This window comes from Adiantum capillus-veneris, chromosome 6, assembly GCF_014529385.1.
Source record: "Adiantum capillus-veneris isolate H3 chromosome 6, ASM1452938v2, whole genome shotgun sequence".
Lineage (NCBI taxonomy): Eukaryota > Viridiplantae > Streptophyta > Polypodiopsida > Polypodiales > Pteridaceae > Adiantum > Adiantum capillus-veneris.
This window is the reverse complement of record NC_140936.1, coordinates 60,105,840-60,130,182: the sequence shown is the minus strand read 5'-3', so window position 1 is coordinate 60,130,182 and position 24,343 is coordinate 60,105,840.

The window sequence follows — 24,343 nt, the reverse complement described above, 5'->3', positions numbered from 1 at the left end:
CAGCTGTTATGCAAAAAACGGCATTGAAAGAAACTCTACACAAAATGACAAAATAGCATGTGCAGCACTACCTGTAGTGGAAACGGAGGCCAAAATGAGCCCGAATAAAAAATCTGAGCAGACTAAGCTCTACGAGTACTCCCAAAATATTTGTCGACCTGCAAACGCTCGCCAAAGCTCACTGAAATTGAAGAAAGTGAGCAGGCGTGTGCTGGAGCAGTTGGTGACTAAGGCCGGGAGGATGCAACCTGCTCTGATACCAATTGTTGGAATTAGGGTTGCAGAGAAACACACACAGCTTGGAGAAGATGAAGGAAGCTCAAGGCACACAATAGAGAGTGTGTTACTTAGTGTGCAATGGAATGATAGATAGCCCTAGAGTGATGGGCGTATATACAATGCTCGGGGGAAAAAACCTCGTAAAGAGGGAAAAAAAGCCCCGGCGGTCCTAGTGTGCTCACACACATCACTACCACATGTATATGGTAACATTAGAAATAATCCTTGAACACACGCGATATACACAATTTATACATAGTGACCCCTCCAAGACTTCTGCCAATAATCCCTCTTATCTGGTCAAGAGAGTTGGAAAGATTGTGCTTACTACTGCGAATGGCATTTCTTTCAGAGTTGTTGATGCATTGTATGTACTTGAGATCAAGAAGAATCTTTTGTCTGTATCTGCACTTGCTAGACTTTGTCTTGTTGCGAAATTTGTGGATGACAGATATACAGTTCACGATCTCAATTTTGGTGATGAGATTGTTGCATCAAGTATTTTATGTCATGGGTTTTATAGCCTCACTTTGTATGACAAGTATGGGCAAAATTTTGCAAATGCAATTGTGGATTCTAAGGCTATTGCAGATGCAAAACTTTGGCATGCACGTTTTGGGCATCTAGATTTTTCCAGTTTGCTGCATTTGGAGAAATCTGATTTGATTGCTTCTTTGCTGCCTCTCGAAGAACCTATCAAACATGTTTGTGAAGGCTGCATTTTGGTTAAGATACAGTGTTTAAAATTTCAAAAGGATGGTTCAGAAAGGGCTACATGCCGGTTGCAGCTTGTGCATAGTGATATTTGTGGGCCCATGAAAACTCCATCCTTGGGCAATGACCTATACTTCGTGACTTTCATTGATTACTCTAGGCATACATGGGTATATCAGCTTAAAGCTAAGCCCGAAGTGTTTATGTGCTTCAAGCAGTTTTTGGCTATGGTTGAAAATGTCTCAAAATGTACTATGGGCAGGGCCTTTGTTCAGATCGAGGGGGAGAGTATATGTCTCATGAATTGTTGTACTTTTTTCTAGTTGTGAGATAAAACACCAATGTACAGTGCCATGTATGCATTAGAAAAATGGTGTTCTTGAGAGGGAAAATAGGTCATTAAGGAAATGGCACGATGTATGGTCGAAATTCAAGCTTTGCTGCATTCGTTTTGGCAGCTTCCCGGGGTAGTCACTTATCAAAAGACCCCTATATCACGTGCGTTCAAGAGGTAATTAATAATACCCCAATAGACATACTATACTTACACTGTGAGACTATTTAAAAAACCCCCACCCCCCTCTGTATATATACATTTTTATTTATTTTGGTCTTTTAATAATCCTCTCCGGTTAACTCACGTAATATCATACACATTCTAAAAAGTGACCACCTCGGGGGCAGCTTGAGGCCATCATGTGTTCCACTTATGTACTTAACAAGTTTTTTACAAAAGCTTTGCAATCTGAAGCATGGCATGATAGAAAGCCTTGTATTGAGCACATGCATGTTTTTGGTTGTTTGTCATATGCTTTTGTGCCACAAACGCGGCACAAAAAATTGGATGATAAGGTTGTAAAACATCATTTTGTTGGTTATAGTGCTGAAAGCAAAGGTTACAAGTTGTATCATCCACAAACAAAGTGTATCTTGGTCTCACGAGATGTTGTGTTTGTGAAGATTCTGTTCAGTCCTTGCTATCATGTACTAGAGATAGTAATGTAAGTTCACATGACATTTATGACACTTTGTTGCCTCTTTTTAGTGGTGGAAGTTTGAATGTAAATTCCAATGAGGAAAATGTATAGCCTATGGGGTTTTTTGAAAATGCTACAAATCAACCTATTACTGATGTAGATGTACATGATGTACTTGATGAGGAAAGGGCTGAGAATGAGTAGGCTAGAGGTATGCCAACATGGTTGGTGCATACTTTATGTGACAATAAATTGGATGCGCCTTTGTCTAGTCATACTCGTTCTAGTTCTCACCATGCATCTTATGCATCAAATTGTTCCACAACTAGATTATGTGATGTTAAGGAACCTCTGTCTTTTGATGAAGCACAAAATTCAAAAAATTGGATGGCTTCCATGCGATCAGAATATGATGCACATATACAAAATGACACATGGACTTTATGTGATTTGCCTCATGGAAAAAAAAGTCCATTAATACAAATAGGGTTTACAAGTTGAAACGCAAGCTGGATAGTGAGATTGATTGCTATAATGCTTAACTTGTTGCGAAGGGTTATGCAAAACAAAAAATTATAGATTATGAAGAGACTTTTTTTCCACTTATCGTATCAACTGTGCATTTTCTATGTACATTGGAAACTCATTTTGGTTGGGATGTATATCAACAAGACATTGTTATCACTTTCTTGAATGGTGACATATTTGAGCAAGTTTATGTAACACAGCCTCACTGTTTTGTCAAGAAAGGATAAGAGGATAAAGTGTGCAAATGTAAAAAAGCTTTGTATGGGTTGAAGCAATCTCCTCGTGCTTGGTATGAGAAGGCTAACACTCATTTGGTCAAACAAGGCTTTTGTAACAGTCCAACAGAAAGCACATTGTATGTAAAGCGTGAGGGTGATGTACTTCTCATTATCATTCTCTATGTGGATAATTTGATGATCATTAGATCAAATAAGAGAAATATTACTAAATTTAAGGTTGATTTGAATGATACTTTTAAAATGAAAGATTTGGGATAGTTGCATTATTACTTGGGCATACAATTTAAGCAGTGTGGTGGTGGTTTTGCCTTGTGTCAAACAAGTGACATAGAGACATTGCTATGTAAGTTTGGACTGGAGTATTGCAAACCTATTGACTCCCATGGAAACAGGTTTAAAATTAACTCTTCATGATGCTGGTGATCCTACCGATGTCACTCTTTACCAAACTGCTATTGGCTGCATTATTTATGTATGCAACACGATGCCGGATATTCAATTTGCAGTCTCAAGAGGATTTTTTGCTACTTGAGTGGCACTTTACATCTTGGCTTGTTTATCCCAAGGGGAGATCATCTCCACCAGATTTATAGGATGTTTTGGACTCGGATTGGGCTGGTTGTTTTGACACAGAGTGTCCACAAGTGGTTTTTGTTTCATGCTCGACAGTTCATGTATCTCATGATTGAGCAAGAAGCAACCTACTTTGGCCACACATCTAGTTGTGAGGTTGAGTACAGGGTAGTCTTCATAGCTACTGTTGAGTGTGTATGGCTCAGATGCCTTATGGATGATTTGGGTAATAGACAAGACACTACCAACAACATCTACACTAACAGTCAGAGTGCATTGGCAGTTGCAAGGAACCCAGTTTTTCATGCTCGCATAAAGCACATTGAGTTGCATTACCACTATGTTAGACAGAGGCTCTCATCAGGAGAGATCAGCTTGGCTTATGTGTCAGCATAGTACAACCTTGCAGATCTTTTCACAAAGGCATTGTCTTGTGAGAAGTTTGAAGCTTTCCACAAAGCTTTGGGCTTACTCCCCTCTATGGACTGATGGTAACTTGAGTCTTGTGGATATTTACACACATTGTAGGCAATTATATGAGCAAAAAAATGCTAAAAAATGCCATTTTAGGGTTCACTCCCATGTATGCCCTCTTTTTTTACTATTGAGGATGTATGCGGTGGGCTTGAAAATTTCACCACTCGCAAAGTGGGAGATCTTCAAGGTATCAAGCCAGAGATAATCAAATGGACAATAGATTTTACCCATGAGTGGATGTGTGATATGTTCAACCTTGCACTTCAACATGGTATGCCTTATGATTGGAGGACTAATTGGGTTAAGCCTTTGCATAAAAGAGGGGATGTAAAGAATGTAAACAACTACCGGACTATAATGATTGGATCTCTTATGGAAAAGTTGTTTGAGTACATAATGGAGATGAACTTGGGTGATTAGGCTGAAGAGAATGACAAGCGTGCAAAAGGACAAGCGGATTTTTGTTGATGCCATAGCACCATTGATCATCTTGTCACTCTTCATGTTCTCATGGAGGAAAGTAGGTTGACAAGCAAGCAATTGTATTGTTATTTGGTGGACTTTAAGAAATCCTTTGATATGATTCCACGTAACAATTTATGGAGAAGAATGGAAGAACTCTAAGAAGTGAGTTTACACTTGCGGTTTCTCGAATCTATGAGAAGGCGATTTGTCAATTGCACATGGGAAGATGAATTTCAAAAAAATTTGTAAGCACTATTGGGGTTAAACAATTGGTCTATGCATCGATCAATTGGAACAAATGGTACTTGACTTTATGCAAGAAGAAGGCATTGAAGAGGTCACTATTTGCAATGCGATAATCATGCTTTTGTTGTATGCGGATGATGTAGTGCTTCTAGTACACACTTTAGAAGATGCACAAAAGCTGATGGTTGTCCTTGAGAACTTTGGCTTGCATAGTGGGCTGATTGTGAATGAGTCCAAAACAAAGGTTATGCTTGTGAAAACCAACCATAAAAAGAATCCATGCATTGTGGACAACAATGAGACACTTGAAGTTGTTGAGAGCTTTAAGTACCTTGGCCTTGAGGTTCCTCTCCAATCATAAGTGGCATGAATGTGCTATGCGTTGTGAGCGGGATGAAAACACACACAGCGCCTCTATAACGACCCGACACACACTCTTGGGAAGATACACACACACACACTATGGGGCACCACTCGGCTTACACAACACACCTGGCCGAGACAGGGAACACACCTCTGGAGTGAGAGGAAAAAGACTATCCACTTGCCCACTCCACACACACACACACACACACACACACACCCAAAAAACTCAGCTCAAAAGAGGAGAATTTCTGATGTTTAGATACAAATGAGCTTGGGCCAACACCAATGGGGCAAACAGCTCACATAATATGGGTAAAAGATACCAGATACAATCACAAACTAGAGCAGAAACTTCGCTCATAGGAGAAACTTACACAGAAAAACAGCAGGAAAAGAGTGAGGAATTTGGCAAAATGGACAGCGCCATCGCGTCCGGAACGGCCCAAAACCCCAGTCTACAGTGTCAAAGTGCTCAAATCCGACCTCGGATGAGCAGTTTACGGCCAAAACAGGCTCCAAAATGAGCAAAAACACACCTGCGGCTGTTCCTCCTCTCTTCTCCACGTTTTTTCTGGTCTTTTCTCTGTTTTTTCAGTTCCCACACTTAGCTTTATTAGTTGGGCACCCTTGGCCTTTTAGATGACCTCAAACGGACCCCGAACAGGCCAAAAATTGACCTCGCAGTGCATAGTTGTCACCTTTTTGCATCCATACGCACACCTGGCACTCAGCTTTTTTCCACTAATGCATCTCGCCACCACGTGAAGTGGCCCCAAAAAGTGGTCCTAATGATGACCTTTCTGCATAACTCTCACAAGAAAACACCCACGTTGTGTCCGTCCTCATCCGCGTGCAAATATTGACCTCGTTCGCCCTCATGACGCCACTAGATGCCATCTGACGCACCTGCTGACCTCACGTCGTCGGCCCGCGGATAGCTTCCTCGAGAAGTTTTACGCGCTACCAACTCCTCATTATTGTATAAAAAACACACTGGTACTGGTAATAGTGAAAATCGCTGCACTATGTACATGTTGTCCTACCTGTACACATGTGGGCCCCACGTAACCACCTGGCTAAGGAAAATGGGCAATCCTTTATTTGATGCACCATGCATGTATATGTACATATGCACAATCCCTTGCTCAAAAAAACTCCTGACATAATTTGCCCATCCCCTAGCCTGCTAGAGCATTCATGCTCAGCAGCAACAAAAAGAGATATTCATTCCACCTGGATCCCACACAGAAACACTTTGCATTCCCTGCATGAAAAGCATAATCAAGGTTCCACCTGATTCCCAAGGAAAACGTGTAGAGATTCCATATATCAATCTTGCATCAAGAAAAGCATCAAATACTTTGGCATAGACCGGCATGTGCAAATATATTCCCTTCTCCATAGCTGAGAGGTCTCCACTGATCATTTGTGTCATCAATTCCTGCTTCTTTGACAACTCAACCTTGATTTGCATCAGCCCTTCAATCACTTCATAAGGCCCTTCACTTTCATCTTCAACCTCATTCGCAAATGCAACTAAACCAATCTCCTGGATTTCTTTGTCCATCAAAAGAAATGCAACATCAGCATCCTCATCACTGCTGGTAGTGCTATCACTGTCCTCATCTGTCACCGTGGAAGAGTCTTCATCCCTAGACTCATCCTCATCTTCATAAAGCTCCTCTAATCCTTTCCTTGTGTCCATATTATAAAGCTTCTTGGTACCTGTCTTTCCATAGAGGCTAATCGTACCATGTCGCCAATCTTGAACAGCTCCCACTGCACGTAACCATGGTCTTCCCAGTATAATAGGATATGCTCCCAACCCTGCTGGCATCACATGAAAATCAACCACTGCCTTTGCATCATATGCCTCCACTTCTAAGCTCTTTACAACACCTAAGCATTTTACTTTTTGATGGTTTGCCAATCTGATCCGAAAACCTGACACCCCAGCCAGTGTGAGACCCATCTTCTCAACGCATGAGTGTGTTATGACGCATATTTGGGCTCCGCCATCCACATAACCTTGTCCCAAATTTTTCCTTTTATGCCACACATCTACTATTGGACAAATGTCTGGTAGCTCATCCATTGCCAACACCTTTACTGAACCTCTCTCTGGCTCTTTCTCCATTGGGTTAACCATCCTCTTCCACTGTCGCTTTAGCTTAGGCACCATCTCTATAAGCTGCCCAAAAGTAACCTCTGCCTTCCTGCTCGTCAGATCCTCCTTCAAGTCATAGCTTAATTGCCCATCCCCTAGTGGAAAATCTGAAACATGAAACTTTTGACGAGCTCTCCTTTTCCTCTTGGCCTTGACATCCTCGCCTTCATGGCTCTTTCCTTTCTTCTTACTAGGACCTGGGGCACTTCTTCCTTCCTTATCCTCTGTGGTCCTCTTCCCAATAGGCATCACTAATGTATCCTCTAGCTTTGATGCCTTCTCCAAGGTGACTACACTTAGCACTTTTGTCTTTCCCTTTTCCTCCCGGGTCAGTCCACTGGTTCCTTCGTCTCCCTTAATTTCGATGCCATAATCATTTGACCTAGTTAACACCTGTCTTGGCAATGGATACATGTCTCCCCCCATCCTTGGTGGCTTATCACATCCGGGCTGATGTGACCCAACTCTCCACAATTATAACATGTGGGCGTCTGCCTCCAAAACCTACCATTGCTTTGTCCAACACCATTCCTAGGCCTTTCTTCACCTCCTGGCTGATTTGCAAACCGCCCTCGACCTCGATTATTTCCCACTTGACCTAGCATGTTTAGGCTGAGATTCTTCATCAAATCAACCACTTGCCTCATGTCTTGCCTTAGGCCATCATCTTGCACTGCTGTAGTGACCACTGCTGGCATAACCTGAGTAGTAACAGGAACCACTGGTTCATGATGAACCCCTGACATGCGACCTTGTAACGAGTCCATAGGCTGAAATTCAGACCTCTTTGGCAAAGACTCCACGCCTAACTGGCTCATTTTCCTCAACTTCCACTCTTTGTTCCTTGCCACCTCTAGTGCATCTTCATATGTCCTAGGCTTCTTTAGCTCCACTCTCCAACGTATATTCTCCCAAAGACCAGCCAAGAACCTGTCCTTCTTCATCATGTCAGGCGGGGGTACCTGTGGTGCTAAAGCCTTGCACATTCGCTCCCATGCCAATGAAAACTTACGTATGTACGCATCTACTGGCTCACCTTCCTTTTGCACCAAAGCCTGTACTTCTTGCCACACTTTGTCAGGGTCTTCTATCTTCACAAACTCCACTTCCAATCCATGCCTTAGATTGTCCCAACTCAATCTTATAGGTGGATCAGCCATACGCAACTCCTCTTCAAATGCTTTGGACCAAGCTCGTGCATCACTCTTCAAACAAATTTGGAGAAGACGTAACATTTGCCCCGGTTCATGAATCTGGTTGCTAATGCAGGCAACCTCCATCTTTTCCAGAAAGTCCTCCACAACTTCATCACTTCTTCCATGAAACTCCGGATAAGAGAAAGCCATGGCTAGAGAACCCCTTCAAACACACGTGCAAGAACCCAAAACTTTTCACTACCCAATCCCCAGAAACTTCAATGGAGCTCAACTTTAGATAAGGACAAACACATGCACATCAAATGAGTTTTCATAGTTAATCATCGGAATGACAACAGGCAAAGGACATTCCAGGATCTCTCTCAATCTTCTTGGCCCAAACATAAAGACTATGCGCTGCTGGAAAAAGATCTTCCTGGACACATGAACATTAATCTGAATTCTTTGAGTTAAATGAAAAGGAGTGAATTGAGGGCCATTTTGATCATCCATTAAAGCCAACCATGAAGCTCCCAAGAAGGCACACCTGACTCAACCTCTGATTTTGCCAAAATTTCAGCAGCATAACAGCATAAATGGCTCAAAATACCAAAAAACCAGCCATCATAACTTGGGAAAATTTCGACAGAGTTTCCCCAGAAGTAGAGTAGTATGAACCCAAAATATAGACTGTCTATGTATGCATAAACTGTCAACAATAGAACCCGAGCATCAAGTAGGACTCACTAATACATAGCCTATGGCGAGGTCACAAAAAGGGTGCTCCAGCTACCTGTATCACCGAAAGGATCTCCACATTTGAGAATCCCCGAGCTCCATAAAAACCTCACGCTATCGACCCTCACACGAAGGCTAATGCAAATCGCGTATAGTCAAGTCTCAGAAATGACTATCTTCCAGACCAAGTCTCAGAAATGGCTGGGACTGCCAAATACAACCAAGTATGGCTCCACAAATGCGTACAATGGCAGTTTCCACAAGTAACGTACAATCCAACAGACAATGCGCTCAAATAGGCGCCAAGTGATGCATTCCCACAACAACTGCAAGTGACATCACTGCTAGTATATCATTGTACTCCAGCTACCTGTACCTGTGTGAATCACCTGTACCTGTACCTGTAACCAGTAATCTGTAATCTGCAACCTGCAACCTGCAACCTGTAATCCCGAAGCTCGAAGCTCGAAGCAGAAGGTACTCGAAGAAGATCCTCCGTGGGGGCGCCAAAAGAATGTGAGCGGGATGAAAACACACACAGCGCCTCTATAACGACCCGACACACACTCTTGGGAAGATACACACACACACTATGGGGCACCACTCGGCTTACACAACACACCTGGCCGAGACAGGGAACACACCTCTGGAGTGAGAGGAAAAAGACTATCCACTTGCCCACTCCACACACACACACACACACACACACACACACACACCCAAAAAACTCAGCTCAAAAGAGGAGAATTTCTGATGTTTAGATACAAATGAGCTTGGGCCAACACCAATGGGGCAAACAGCTCACATAATATGGGTAAAAGATACCAGATACAATCACAAACTAGAGCAGAAACTTCGCTCATAGGAGAAACTTACACAGAAAAACAGCAGGAAAAGAGTGAGGAATTTGGCAAAATGGACAGCGCCATCGCGTCCGGAACGGCCCAAAACCCCAGTCTACAATGTCAAAGTGCTCAAATCCGACCTCGGATGAGCAGTTTACGGCCAAAACAGGCTCCAAAATGAGCAAAAACACACCTGCGGCTGTTCCTCCTCTCTTCTCCACGTTTTTTCTGGTCTTTTCTCTGTTTTTTCAGTTCCCACACTTAGCTTTATTAGTTGGGCACCCTTGGCCTTTTAGATGACCTCAAACGGACCCCGAACAGGCCAAAAACTGACCTCGCAGTGCATAGTTGTCACCTTTTTGCATCCATACGCACACCTGGCACTCAGCTTTTTTCCACTAATGCATCTCGCCACCACGTGAAGTGGCCCCAAAAAGTGGTCCTAATGATGAACTTTCTGCATAACTCTCACTAGAAAACACCCACGTTGTGTCCGTCCTCATCTGCGTGCAAATATTGACCTCGTTCGCCCTCCTGACGCCACTAGATGCCATCTGACGCACCTGCTGACCTCACGTCGTCGGCCCGCGGATAGCTTCCTCGAGAAGTTTTACGCGCTACCAACTCCTCATTATTGTAGAAAAAACATACTGGTACTGGTGATAGTGAAAATCGATGAGCTATGTACATGCTGTCCTACCTGTACACATGTGGGCCCCACGTAACCACCTGGCTAAGGAAAATGGGCAATTCTTTATTTGATGTACCATGCATGTGTATGTACATATGCGCAATCCCTTGCTCCAAAAAACTCCTGAGAGCGTCATTTGGAAGCAGGAAAGAGAGCATATTATGCAATTGAGAACATGTGTAATACGGAAAGCATCAAGTGTTGGGTTCTCAAGAAGTACCTTTTTGATGCATTGGTAACACCGGTTCTTCTTTACGGAGTTGAAGTGTGGGGTGGGAGCATCTCAAAGTCTACTTGGAAAGAGTTTGAGAATGTCCAAAAGAGTTTTCTTACAAACTTTCTACAAGTTAAGACACAAACACCATATATGCTCCTACTTCTTGTGTTGGGATCTCTTCCAATTGAGGTTATGGGCATGGGAAGGGTTGTGGAGTACATGATAAAGATGCGTCAAAACCCCTCACATCAACTTCCTACAATTGCATGGGAAGCATGCAAAAAAGTTCAAAAGACATAAAAGCAAGATCTTGAGCACGGGATGGATGCAAGACATAAAGAAGTGTTTTGGGAGATGGGATGCATTACACTTGCTACATGATGCTTCAATTGGGTGCCAAGTGAATGAAGCTTTTCTACAACTCCAATGTATTATGGCTTGGGAGAAATCTAGTGGGTCATGCTTCATACGTTACACCACCTATATTATCCCCAACTACAAAACCATGTTGTTTGCTGAAATAGGAACCATACTCACACTTACATGCTTGAGCCTATCCCCTTGTCGGTGATATGCACTCCCATTTCCTTCGATGTGAGACGGGGTGTTTTGGGGCAATGGAGAAGAGTCACATCAATTGTGCACATTATGCTCATTGCAAGTTGGAGAGTCTGAGTACCACACACTACTAGACTAATCAGCTTTTGGTCACATTCGAACTTGCTTGTCTCACATTTTCAGCCATGACTTAGACCTACACACTTTCCTCTCCCAACCACAGTGTGGGCTCTCCATTGCGACTCTGATCACCACAATTTTGGAGCATTGAGAGTCACTCATCATCCATACACATACTAAATCACATGTAACTTTGGTCCCATAGGTCATATTTGACCTCCGAGGACGATAATAAGATCTCTCTCTCTCTCTCTCTCTCTCTCTCTCTCTTACATTTTTCTAACAAACACACCTCGATTAAACACTAGGAGTCCTTGAGCATAAACATTCATTTTTTTGAAAATCTCACTCTCTTTCTCATTTCATGCACACTCATACACAAGGATTAGGATGCACCCAAATCATTAAACATACACACTCATATATCATAGTTTATGTCAAGCCCTTAGTTTATCCACCAACACAACTCTAACAAACATTGTGATCCTTCAAGCAATAAAGGACACTCTCTCTCTCTCTCTCTCTCTCTCTCACACACACACACACACACACACACACACACACACACACACACACACACACACACACACACACACACACACACACACACACAAGAACAAGAATACACCCAAATCATTTAACACCAAGATTATTATTCACAACAAGAAAAAGTTAAGGATTTCAAAATCAAAATAATCCAAGCCAACGTCGTCAGTCAATATATAGCAAAAAAAGTAGTCACAAAATTATCTTATCATTGGGCTTTACTCTAAGTTTGGATATGTACATTTACAATGAGGAGTATTGCAAACATCCACTTTGCCTAACACTAGGTAATGTATGAACATGTTTTTATTTTAACTCACACTCTCAAGAAAATGAAGTACAAGTGCTTGCAAGACAAATAAGATTTTTCTTTGTTTCCCTATCAATGAAATGTGAAATCAAAGCATGTGCAATAGATCTCATCCTTGATGTGCACCTCATACACCCCGACATGTCCATCTCTTGCATGTGACTCCACCTTGAAGACTTCATATACATTGTATAAGATGTAATTCTCTTCAACCACATGTCCTTCTCTTGCATGTGACTCCACCTTGAAGATTTCATGTATAATGTCTAAGATGCATTTCTCTTCAACCATCTATGCCTTCAAACCAAGAGCTAAACCTCTCTCTCTCTCTCTCTCTCTCTCTCTCTCTCTCCCCCTCCAAACCCACACCCTCTCTCTCTTGATACACCCACACTCTCTCTACAATCCCTCTCCCTCTACACTCACAAACACACACCCTCTACACATCCACAGTCTCTCTCTACATACACACACATACACACTCTCTCTATCTTTCTCTTCATCTCTCTATATATGTATTCTCTCTTTTACACATCCACAACCTCTCTCTCTACACAACGCACACACTCCCTACATGCTTGCGGCTCCTCTCTCTCTCTCTCTCTCTCTCTCTCTCTCTCTCTCTCTCTCTCTCTCTCTCTCTCTCTCTCTCTCTCCACACCCACACACTCTCTCGCTACGCACCCCCATCCTCTATCACTCTCTCTGTGCGCTCCTTGCCGCACTGTCGAAGCAAGGGACTTGCCAATACACCGTGTGCGAGCCGTAGACGGCTCCAAGCACACAACAAGCCTAAACTAGCAAGCTCAAGAAAGCAAAGGGTGTGTCACTCACCGCTCTACGCTCGCCTTCGTGGTGGATTCCTCGCCGCGATGAAGAAGAAGCTGCAGTCGTGCCGCGCTCAACCGCCGTGCCTTCGTAATGCTCGATCGCACACACACTCTCCCTCTCTCTCTCTCTCTCTCTCTCTCTCACACACACACACACACAAGGAGGTGAAGAAGAAGAAGATGGAGATGGAGCAAGAGCACTCTTCTATTGCACAAATGAGAGAATGAGTAAAAATTAGGTTTAGTTGGCTTTTATATGAGTTCACCCCATTCACACTTGGGCGCCCATGCTTAACCAACTAATCCCTTGAATGTCCAAGTTAAAGTACGCCTCTCATCGGCGATCACTCTACCTTTCCCTATTGGTCCGACAAGCCCGGTACCTGACTCTAAATAATACAACGTTTATAGATCATAGGGTCTCCGTGTGCCGTGAGGGTTAACATGCCCCCCTTCCTGATGTAGATTCCGTCCTCGAAAGCTATTGAGTTGAAGCTGGTTCGTCGAGGTGGAAGAGCGTTTGAGATGAATGTCCTTAGCCTTCTTCAGTCACTCCAAAGTCAAACAACATTGGCACAGTAATGGCATTCTCTTAAAAAGCATATGCAGTTTTAGGTAGACAAATTGATTGGTAAAAGAATTTCAAACAATTTGGCAGCAATGAACATTAAATTGCAATGTAATCAAATGCATAAACACATGTAAAGGTAGAAAATTAAACAAGTCTGGGGTCGCTAATTTGACGGTCGAAAAGCACTAGAGATCGAATATTAATATCATGGGTAAGCTTCTTAATTTTCAGTGGTCAATTAAGTTTTTTAATCGCGAGAGCCAAGTATTCATGTTCGAGGGCTGACTAGAGGCTATACCTAGAAAACTTTGTAGTTAAGCTACCATAAAAGGAATTTCTCATGAAATCATCGCGTGACTGATTACTTTTTCATTGACCCCCCAAGGTCTTTTCACAGTGATTCAATTATGATGTGTGTGCTTATTTTGTATGCCTTGGGTTTTTTGCTTTTCAAGGAAAAGCGCCCACACTGGGAACCTCTAGGGCTCTAGTACCATAGGCGATACATGTGAGTGAAGTACCAATTTAAGCAGGGATTTCTCTTCCAGCTTAAAATTTTACATGGTGGCACTTTGATTTTTTGCTTGTTCATTTTCAGCATTTTAATTTTGTAACTTTGGGGGGTCATATAACACTGTTACCCTCCCCAGGCTCATCACATTAGTAAACTCCCTTTATAATACTTAAGCTAAAGATCACTAGGGTTAAGCCCACTAGAAAGCCCTAGTACATTTCATACAATGCTGCCTAAATCGTATTAAGAACCTAAGTAACCATTGCTTATTAGGAAGGCATTCCCCATGGTATTAAGAGAAGATTTCTAATACCTAGCTTGGTCAAACTAGCTTAGTCAGACTGCTTGATTTTTAAACCTAGACAAGTGATTATGACAAAACATTACATTGAATTAAATGTTTGATACTAAGCCAATGCGCTGAATATTATGCTACCAATCACAATCAAAGCAGACAAACATGGATGCAAAAAGATAAAGGCAATGCTAATGGACATAAAACACCTCTTTGTGTTGATGGTCGCGCTTGATTTGAAGTGTGAACGAGAGAAAGGTTCCATGAAGGTCCAAATCCTATCAATAGCAACACGCTCCTGTACACACTATGAAACACAAACAATACCTCTAGGAGGAACATCAGTGGGAAAAGAGAACTTTGCTAATCACTCAACTCTAAAACAGAAACACTCCTATCGTACTAATCTTACCTACCCTCCATCACTCAAGTGATGAGGATCAAAGGTGTTTTATGGCATAGGTTTCTGTTTCACTGTACCAGATGTGAATGTGTAGGTCTGAGTCAATGTTTTGACTTTTATTGTGCATACTCGTTTGCTAATTGCTCTTGCTCTTTATTTTTTGTTTTTGTGAGTATAAAGCTTTATATGTACATTCCCTAAGATTGGTGATTGAGAGGTCAGGGAAAAAGGTTGAGAGGGAAACAAATGAATGAGGACTGTGAGCAACACTCCCCCCTTCCTTGGGTAGATCGTACCGTTTGAAATGAGCTTGTCACCCTTTGAAACCAATTGTTCCAGTTGGTAATAGGTGAGGATTTTTGCCAGTAGTTTTCTATTACCCTAGGTGCCTCGTCAAGCTACAAGGGTGGTAAGGTACTCTCCCAGGATCGAACTTGAAGTGGTCCATCAGGTGATTCTTGAACACTGGGAGGTGTGGATTCTTTGGTAGCTTCATGTAGGTCCACTACTATAGATGGAGGCTGTGTAGAAGCTTTTACCTCTATGGATGTATTACATGAGGAGCTAGAAGCTTCATGGGACTCCCCCCTTCCTGAGCTAGGTGGAACAAATCGTTCTTTCTTTGGTACCCAAACTAGCTCGGGAGCGGGTGTGTAGCAGTCTGTGATTTTTTTCTTTCCACGATCATTGATTCGTTTTGGAGCTACGGGATTGGGCTCACTTGGGTCAGGTGATAGGTAAGAGCACAATCTACGTTTTGGCACCCAGATTTGATCATTCCCTTGATAGTAGCCTTGGGCTTCCAATAGTCGTTTAGGGATCCATCGCAACATTTTCTTACTTTTCTTGGAGCGAGTGGTACGTTTCTTACAAGGCTTCTGTTTTTTAGCACTAGCTATGGTCACTAAAGAAGCTTTAGGGACCCACTTGTATGTTTTCTTCGTTACATTAGGATGAGTCTTGTCAGAAGCGATATGCATTGCTTGTAGCATATTTAAGGGTATAGGCATTTCATCCCCCTCAGGTGTTACCCAGGTCGTCCCCCTATTTCCCCAAGTGTCTATGGTTGATGCTAGGTGGACCCAATCCACATTGTCCGACTCAGTCATCCCAGGTAGGATATCCATATAAGGAGAATCTTGGCCAATGTCTGTATCCTTCTTACAAGTGTAACAATATTGTAGTGAGGCCGAGTGAACTGTGGTGTCAGAGTGATGATCAATAATGGCTTTACTCCCTAAGGGGTGTACCTTACCAGTCACCAAATCTACTCTAAGGACAGAGTCTTGGAATTGCAAATAGACATGATTTTTAGACCAATCATGAACCATTTGTGCTTCCCTCATGAATGGTCGTCCTAAAATCATTTCATATGACATAAGGTGTTTAGAGAAATCCATTACAATGAACGTCTGTCGTACCTTGTGTCCTAGAACTTTGATCTTAAGATCCTTGAGCATCCCCATAGGTTTGGCTATGGTACCGTTTGCCATCTTTACCACAATGTTAGTAACACTGAGGCGGGGTTTTCCCATGGATTCCCAACAATCTTTTGTAACGATGCTAACTCCCGCACCACCATCAAGAATTCCCTTTATAGTTAATCCCTTGGTAGTGATGGGTAGGGTCGCATTAGACTCGTCGCCTTCAAAATACTGCCCTAATTCGTTAATGGGTACCTCAATCACAGACTCGTGTCCATCTAAGTCAAGTGATTGCACATGATTTTCCTCATCAATCATAATCGAATCAGGCCTATTTGGTTGCGCAAACTGCGGTAATCCCGTCCGTAGCTCTCCGTTAAGGAATGCTCGAAGTGCAAGGAATAACTCAGGATCTCCATACAGCTTTGCTATGATCGTGGTTCGGACCTCAGAAGACATGAAGTCCACTAGTTTGGCAACATTCATTGGCGTTTTGCAGGGTGTAGGTCCTTGAATAGAAACTGGTGAGGATGGAATCTCATATTCCTCAATGGGATCAGGTATTCCTTCGTTAAACATCCTTTCCAACAAGAAAGGTGTATGCTCACTTTCTGATGTCCCGTCCTCACTCCCTTCTTGGATGATACTAGATATGGCTAACGGTCTATGGTTCATGTGGGGTGGATGAACTTGCGTGGGAAACACTGTGTCATGAATTTTGACCTGCATGGGTTCTGGTTCTAGTTTCCTTTGAGTCTCCTCCACTAAACCTCTTAGATGTCTCACTTGCTCAATCTCGTCTACTGGGTTTGGGTACGTCCCAATCTTCTTTTTACGATTCTTCCCTTTTTGCCCCTGCGGTTTATCTTGGGGGTCTTGGATTGGATTTGGAAACACTTGTGGTGTTTTCAGAGGCTCTTTATGGTTTTCTCTTATTCGGTTTTCATTTGGTTCCATGTTACGGTTTTCTTTGTCGGTCTTTCCCTTTGTGGTATTGGTTCTAGTCTCCATTGTCTCGATTGAATTTGAATCATCCTCGAGGTCATTCATATACACGGGGTCATCTCCTGTTCCTATGTTTGTTTTGGAACTTGGCTTTGAATTTTCCGTATTCTGCGACTTCTTCCTTCGTGTCTTCTTTTTCTTTGCTTGGATAACTGACGCGGTATCTCTCTCTTCGAGGATATGTCCTGGCCCTTGAAGCATGGACCGTGTAATCGCATAAGCGGGTGCAACGGGTGGTATTGGCGATGTCACACTAGCAATTTCGACCAAATTTAGGGGTGTGATTTTAGGCGCATTTGGGTTATAGGGACATTGGGCAATCAAGTGATCTATGCCACAACGATTACATGTGAGTATTGGCATTGCAGTCGTGCTCCCTTGATTCATTTGCATCTGTGCAGCATTCTTTTGCAGCCTAATAGGGCACTCCGCTGCCCGATGTGGTCCACCACACTCGTAGCATTGAAGAGGTGGCCTCCTAGCCTGGGTGTTGATATTTTGACCTCTGGATGCGAGAGCAGCAGCTTGATAAACCGGCTTGACTTGCCCCCAACAATCTTCCATGTAGTATATAGGACACTCTTCCAATGTATCAAGTCCGTAGGCAATACTAGTGTCTATTTCCTCCTCACAGCCATCTGCATAAGCATTTGATGGCTCGCAACCCACTTGGTTCATAGGGGCGACCCTTGGATGCGGGGGCTGCGGTCCTAGCACAGGAGGTGGTAGCGGTGTAGCTTGTACAACATTTTGAGATCTAGGGACCATGTGTTGCGGTAGTTGCTCAACAGGTGGAGCAGGCATCAATACAGGAGCTCGAGGTGCATCTGTCCAGGCTACAGGTGGTCTATTTGCCATCATACGTTTGATCATTAAACAATCCTTAGCTTGGTGACCATACCTACCACATGCGTTGCAAGTTCCATTAAATTTTACTCTAAACGTAGGGCACTCACTAGTGCTATGTGGACCTAAGCAAATGGAACACCATTGTTGCTCCCTTCTTGGATACATGTGACTATTTTGAGGGGGTCGATTATCCTTAAGAGACTCTTGGATTGCCTTGGTGAGGTCTGTCAAGAATGTCTCAAATACCTTTGGCTCATTGGCAATGGGCTTTGCAGTCATGGGTTCATACTCAATGGCTTGTGAGCTAGTGGATCTCGTGTCAGTAGACACCCTCATGCCTGCTATCATCAAGTTGTCCTGTAATTGGATTGCATTGGCAGTGACATCTTCCCAGGTTGTGATACCTCTAATCACTAGTCCATTATAGATTCCTTCATTCCTCAACCCTCGAATGAATCGATCAAGCAGTTGGTTATTGTTGAAGCGCTCATTTACAGGGCAACGAGAGTTTAGGTGCTTTAGACGACTAATGAAGTCCCTTACTGACTCTCCTTCCTTACGTTCGGCCTTCTGTAGCTGAGATGCTACACCCCAAAGCACACCTTCTCGTATGTACTCCTTTAGAAACAACCTTCGAAGGGTAGGGTAGATTGTTTTCTCGTCCACCCTTAGGGTCCTATACCAATCTCCAGCCTTCCCACTTAATGTCAAGCTTAAGGCATTGCACTTATGTAGTTCGTTGCGTTCCCCTAAGGAATCACATACTTGTTCAAACACTTCAATGTGTTTCCTAGCATCTTCGTCCCCATTGAATTTTTGCGTGAGTTTGGCAATTTGTACTTATGCTCTCTATCAGATGCGTGACGTATATTTTCCGCGATAGATCGACCTATGGTTTGAGCAAACGCTGCCAAGTCACCTATGTGAGGAGGCAGGGCCGGTGGAGGTACTCTTGGAATCATATGTGGGAGAGGGACGGGTGCCGGTCTTGGCATATGTGTGGATGATGCAGGATATGGAACATAACCGGGCATAGGTCCACTCGGATAAGGGCTAGGGAGCGGCACTCGAGGAGCGTAAACAAGTGGTACTATTGGAGGTGTGGGGGCCATGTGTGCATAAGGGGCTAGAGGCACATATGGTCGAGGCCCCATATTAGGTACTACGACACTAGGTAGTGGCACTGCACTAACCGTAGATGTCATCGGTACATTCTCTGTCAGGCTTATCCCTGGAGTGAGCACTGTGTTTTCCTTGATAGAGGGTTGAGCCAAGTTAGGGAAGCTAAAGTTTTCGCTCGGAGGCTCAGATTGCATAGAGACCCCAGGTGAAATGACGTAAGATGGGTCCATGGGGCTCATTAGAGGAGTCTCCATTTGTGATAGAGTAGGCTGTTGAGCCTTGCTCGTATCCAGAAATCTCATGGGGCCAGTTGAGAGTATATTTACCCCTCGGTTTTGCCTTTCTGATTGAATAATGCCATGGATAACATTACAGATCATTTTCTGTTGATCTTCGATGCTCGTGGCACTAGAGGTGGATTGTACAATCTCTATCCATCCTACATGGTAGGCGTGGCCAGAGTGTAGATCCGTCAACACCTCAGTGTGGAGGTCGTATGTCCAATGATCATTAATGAACAATCCTTCTAGAGTCGACGTGTTAACGGGTTCTTGTGAGGTAGAAGCAATGTTGCTCCCCGTGGTTTTACTTGTCACCAACGGTACTCTAGAGGGAACTTCTGAAGGAGGCAGCTCAACAGGGCCTTCTTGGTAAGAAGTTGGCAGGATATCCACATGGACACTCTTTGGGGGTGTGGGGTCCACGTGCGATGTGAAAGGAGAGTCCACTTCCCCACCCCCTTCGTGTGCTTCATTTGCATCAGGTTCCGAGCGAGTAGCTCTACCTAATGTTTCCATGAAACGGCTAAACATACTAGTACTAGGCTGTGGAGCTTCGGGAGGTGCATGGCCTTCTCTCTCAGTGTTTTGGGTAGGGTATGCTTCCATGATTTCTGAGTCGGAGGAGGAATCACTAGCGGCTATTTTAGGGTCTTGGGTGGTGCTACCTTATGTCCCTGCTGAGGGTCTAGAGCTTATCGTGGATGGGTAATGGGTGTCCGTATGAACAGAGGCACTACCAATGTGATCGTGCTCTAACACTCGTCCAGAGCGTAAGTGCATGTGCTTTTGATACCCTAATGTGTCAAAAAGCTGCTCTAGGAGGCCTTGTGACTAGTTTTTAGCATGTTTTTTGTTTGTTTTTTTGCTAGATTTTTTAGAGCGTGTCGTTGAATGGGCCATGTGATAGCTCGAAACGAGCGTATCGGTCAAAGGGTCGTGCCGTGCTTTACAGCCCTCCGTTTGGTCACTCTATGCCCTCGGAATCCCTAAAACTGTCAATTTCCAGTAGGGAACTAGGCCCAAACTAGAAAGTCTAAGGGTGCAAGTGGGAAGAGAAGGGAGGAGAGTGGAGGACTTGTCCCACATGCTCTCATTCTCTCTTGAGGGAGTAGGGTATATATATAAGAGTGACTCTAGTATATATCATAAGACTGAGGATTGAGGCCTGGGCCTGGGCTTGGGCTTGGGCTTGGGCTTGGGCTTGGGGAAATGATCCCGATCTATCTTTTATACAAACCAACCCGTCCGTTTTAAGACTCACGTTTTTTATTTTCGAAAAATTTAACCGCCCGCTCACTCGCGTTTTTATTTTCCGTTTTTTTTTTCATTTTTTTTAAATGCAGAAAATACAGAAATTGAAAACACAGAAATTGAAAATGCAGAAATTGCAGAAATTGAAAAAAACGCAAGAAATGCAGAAAATTGAAAAAACGCAGAAAATGCAGAAAATTGCAGAAAATCGAACTTGACAGAAAATTTAACACAGAAAATGCAGAAAATTGCAGAAATTGAAAGTTGACAGAAAATGCAGAAAATGCAAAAACGCAAGAAATGCTAACTGTGCACTGCAAACCAGAAAATGTAGAAAACGCAAACAACAGAAATCTCCACACAACTACACACCCTCATTCCCTGCCTTTCCTATGATAGAAATTGCACCACAAGAAAGCGTAAAGTGCTAACCGAGCTTAGTGTAGGGCATATCCCCGGCAACGGCGCCAAAAATGTGCGCTCCTTGCCGCACTGTCGAAGCAAGGGACTTGCCAATACACCGTGTGCGAGCCGCAGATGGCTCCAAGCACACAACAAGCCTAAAGTAGCAAGCTCAAGAAAGCAAAGGGTGTGTCACTCACCGCTCTACGCTCGCCTTCGTGGTGGATTCCTCGCCGCGATGAAGAAGAAGCTGCAGTCATGCCGCGCTCAACCGCCTCGCTGCCGCCGTGCCTTCGTAATGCTCGATCGCACACACACTCTCCCTCTCTCTCTCTCTCTCTCACACACACACACACACAAGGAGGTGAAGAAGAAGAAGATGGAGATGGAGCAAGAGCACTCTTCTATTGCACAAATGAGAGAATGAGTAAAAATTAGGTTTAGTTGGCTTTTATATGAGTTCACCCCATTCACACTTGGGCGCCCATGCTTAACCAACTAATCCCTTGAATGTCCAAGTTAAAGTGCGCCTCTCATCGGCGATCACTCTACCTTTCCCTATTGGTCCGACAAGCCCGGTACCTGACTCTAAATAATACAACGTTTATAGATCATAGGGTGTCCGTGTGCCGTGAGGGTTAACACTCTCTCTATAGTACCTCTCCCTCTACACACACACACACACACACTTCCTCTCTACACACCCACACACTCTCTCACTACGCACCCCCATCCTCTATCACTCTCTCTCTATAGTACCTCTCCCTCTACACACACACACACACGTCACTTCCTCTCTACACACCTACCTACCTCTTTCTCTCTCCCTATGCTCTGTCCCTCTAGCTCTCTACACACACTCTCTCCCTATCTTTCACTCTACACAAACTCTGTGTTTTTCTTTTATCTTCATATACACTCTCTCTACATGCAACCTTACCTCTCTCTCTACAGACACCCCCCTCTCTCTCCCTTGCATGCTCTCTCTTGAGTAAATAGGAATGTGTGACCTATAAGGCCAAGTTACAATTGAAAGTATGCCTTTGGAATTGCAACGAATAGCCATGGAATGCAAAGGTTGGCATAGATGAACGAACTTGCAAAGATGATGTACTTTTTGTTGAAACTTGGGAGCATGGTGTACAAAGGATTAATGGGTTGGAGGATTAATGTGTACATTTATTGATATGGTCAAAGAATCTCAAGCAACAAAGAGAGCAAGGAGGTGTAGCATGTATGATTAAGAAAGGGTTGGAAGATTTTGTATCAATTGTCAAAGATAACAAGCACAAGTGTTATGTATTACTGGAAATTATGCCACCAAAAAGAGCACACATTTTTGTAGCATGTTGTTACATTTCTCATCATCATCCCCCCTTTTATGCTTGCATGGATAGAGATCAACCATTTGATGATTTAGAAGAGAATATTGGTTAATTCAAAGGCAAAAGCCTCATGTTAATGTCTTTGGGGATATGAATGCCAACACAAAAACATTGCAACATGATACACAAAAATTTGATATACCATACATTTCAAAGAAGTAGAAGGAAGTTCACTTGTATTATTGTACTTCAATGAAGGAGAAAGACCCATATCACTACGGAAAATTGATTTTATGCATGTGCAATAGCACGCATATTCTCATTGCACAAATGATGTATCTTTATGGAGTGGAATTGATGAATTTATATGTAGAAAATACAATGTGCATGGTGTGATTTACTATATGCTACTCTCTAAAGCTATCATGTATCCCATAAATATTTTTACGCTTGGCAAATCAACCTTGGAATCAGACCATCATATTGACCTACATGTGAAGAAATAGCTAAGCATGAATCTCAACTAAACTGAAGAAAAGCTATTTCTTTGTATGGATTTGAAACTGGAACGAGTGTATATTGAAATGTTTAAGCAAAAGTTATGGATGACAAAGGTTCAATATGATGCACCTTTGGAAACTAATGGGAAGTATTCAAGGAAGTTTTTTGTTCTTGTGCCAAAGAATGCTTTACTATAATGTATGTCCATGGTATCTCCAAAGGTAGATCATGCAAAAGGTGCTTCGATAAAGAGTGTCAAGATGCTAGAAAGTCCTTGATAAAGCTAGATGCAATTATGGACAAAGATAACTATCAATTTCATTTGCATACATACAAGGCATTGATTCAAAAGAAGATAAGAACATGGAAAGTCGAGTGTCAATTTTTTCAAGTCCAAGAAAAGGCACATGCATGTGGAAGATTTTGGAGAAACTTGAAGGGTAAGCAGGTCAAGAGTTTGGGTAAGTTGTGTCTTATGGATATGTAGACGCATTGTAGGAACCTATAAGAGCAACCAAATGCCAAAAATATGCCATTATATGATTCAGTCCTATGTATGCCCTCTTTTTATACTATTAAGGATGTGTATGGAGGCTTGAAGAGTTGGCCACTCACAAAGAGATCTTTGAGGTATCAAGTAATAAATGATTATATGGACAAGAGATTTTACACATGATTAGATGTGTGATATGTTCAACCTTGCACTTCAACATGGTATGCCTTGTGATTGGAGCACTAATTGGGTCAAGCCTCAAAGCCTCCAATCTTGCATCCAAATCAACCAGAGACACCTCTCTACAAAAATATTGCAGACGTCTGCATCTTGCTATCTTCATACGTCATATACAATGATAGCATGTAAACTTGAAATCGGCCATCCACTCCTTCGGATCCTTCTCGCTGGTGAAGATCGGTGGCCCGTAACTTCATGCTGCCGTCACTTCTTTGTAGAAAATATTTCCTTTCTTGATCAGACTAGCAACAAGAAACTAGATGCTCCTCATTGGTGGCACTAGAAGACGGAGAGAGGGAATGCAAACACACCTAGAAACACTCATAGGTTGCCTCTCTATAGTCTACCATAATCACAACACCCCAATCCACTAAATAACACCTCTAGAACGACACAAGTTTCACGACACATGCCTTATGCTGCACACAAATGAGCATATACATACCTTAAGAGATCCATGCTCTCACAATTCCCACAATGCTTCAATCAAACACACTACACCACACAACACACTTCTCCCCCTCTGTGCATTACGACACATGGTCCAAAAACTACACACATGCATAGGCATCAACACAAAGCACAAAAACGGTGAAGAAGAGAAAGGGGGATAGGTAGATTGACAATAGGGTGCAATTGGCTCTT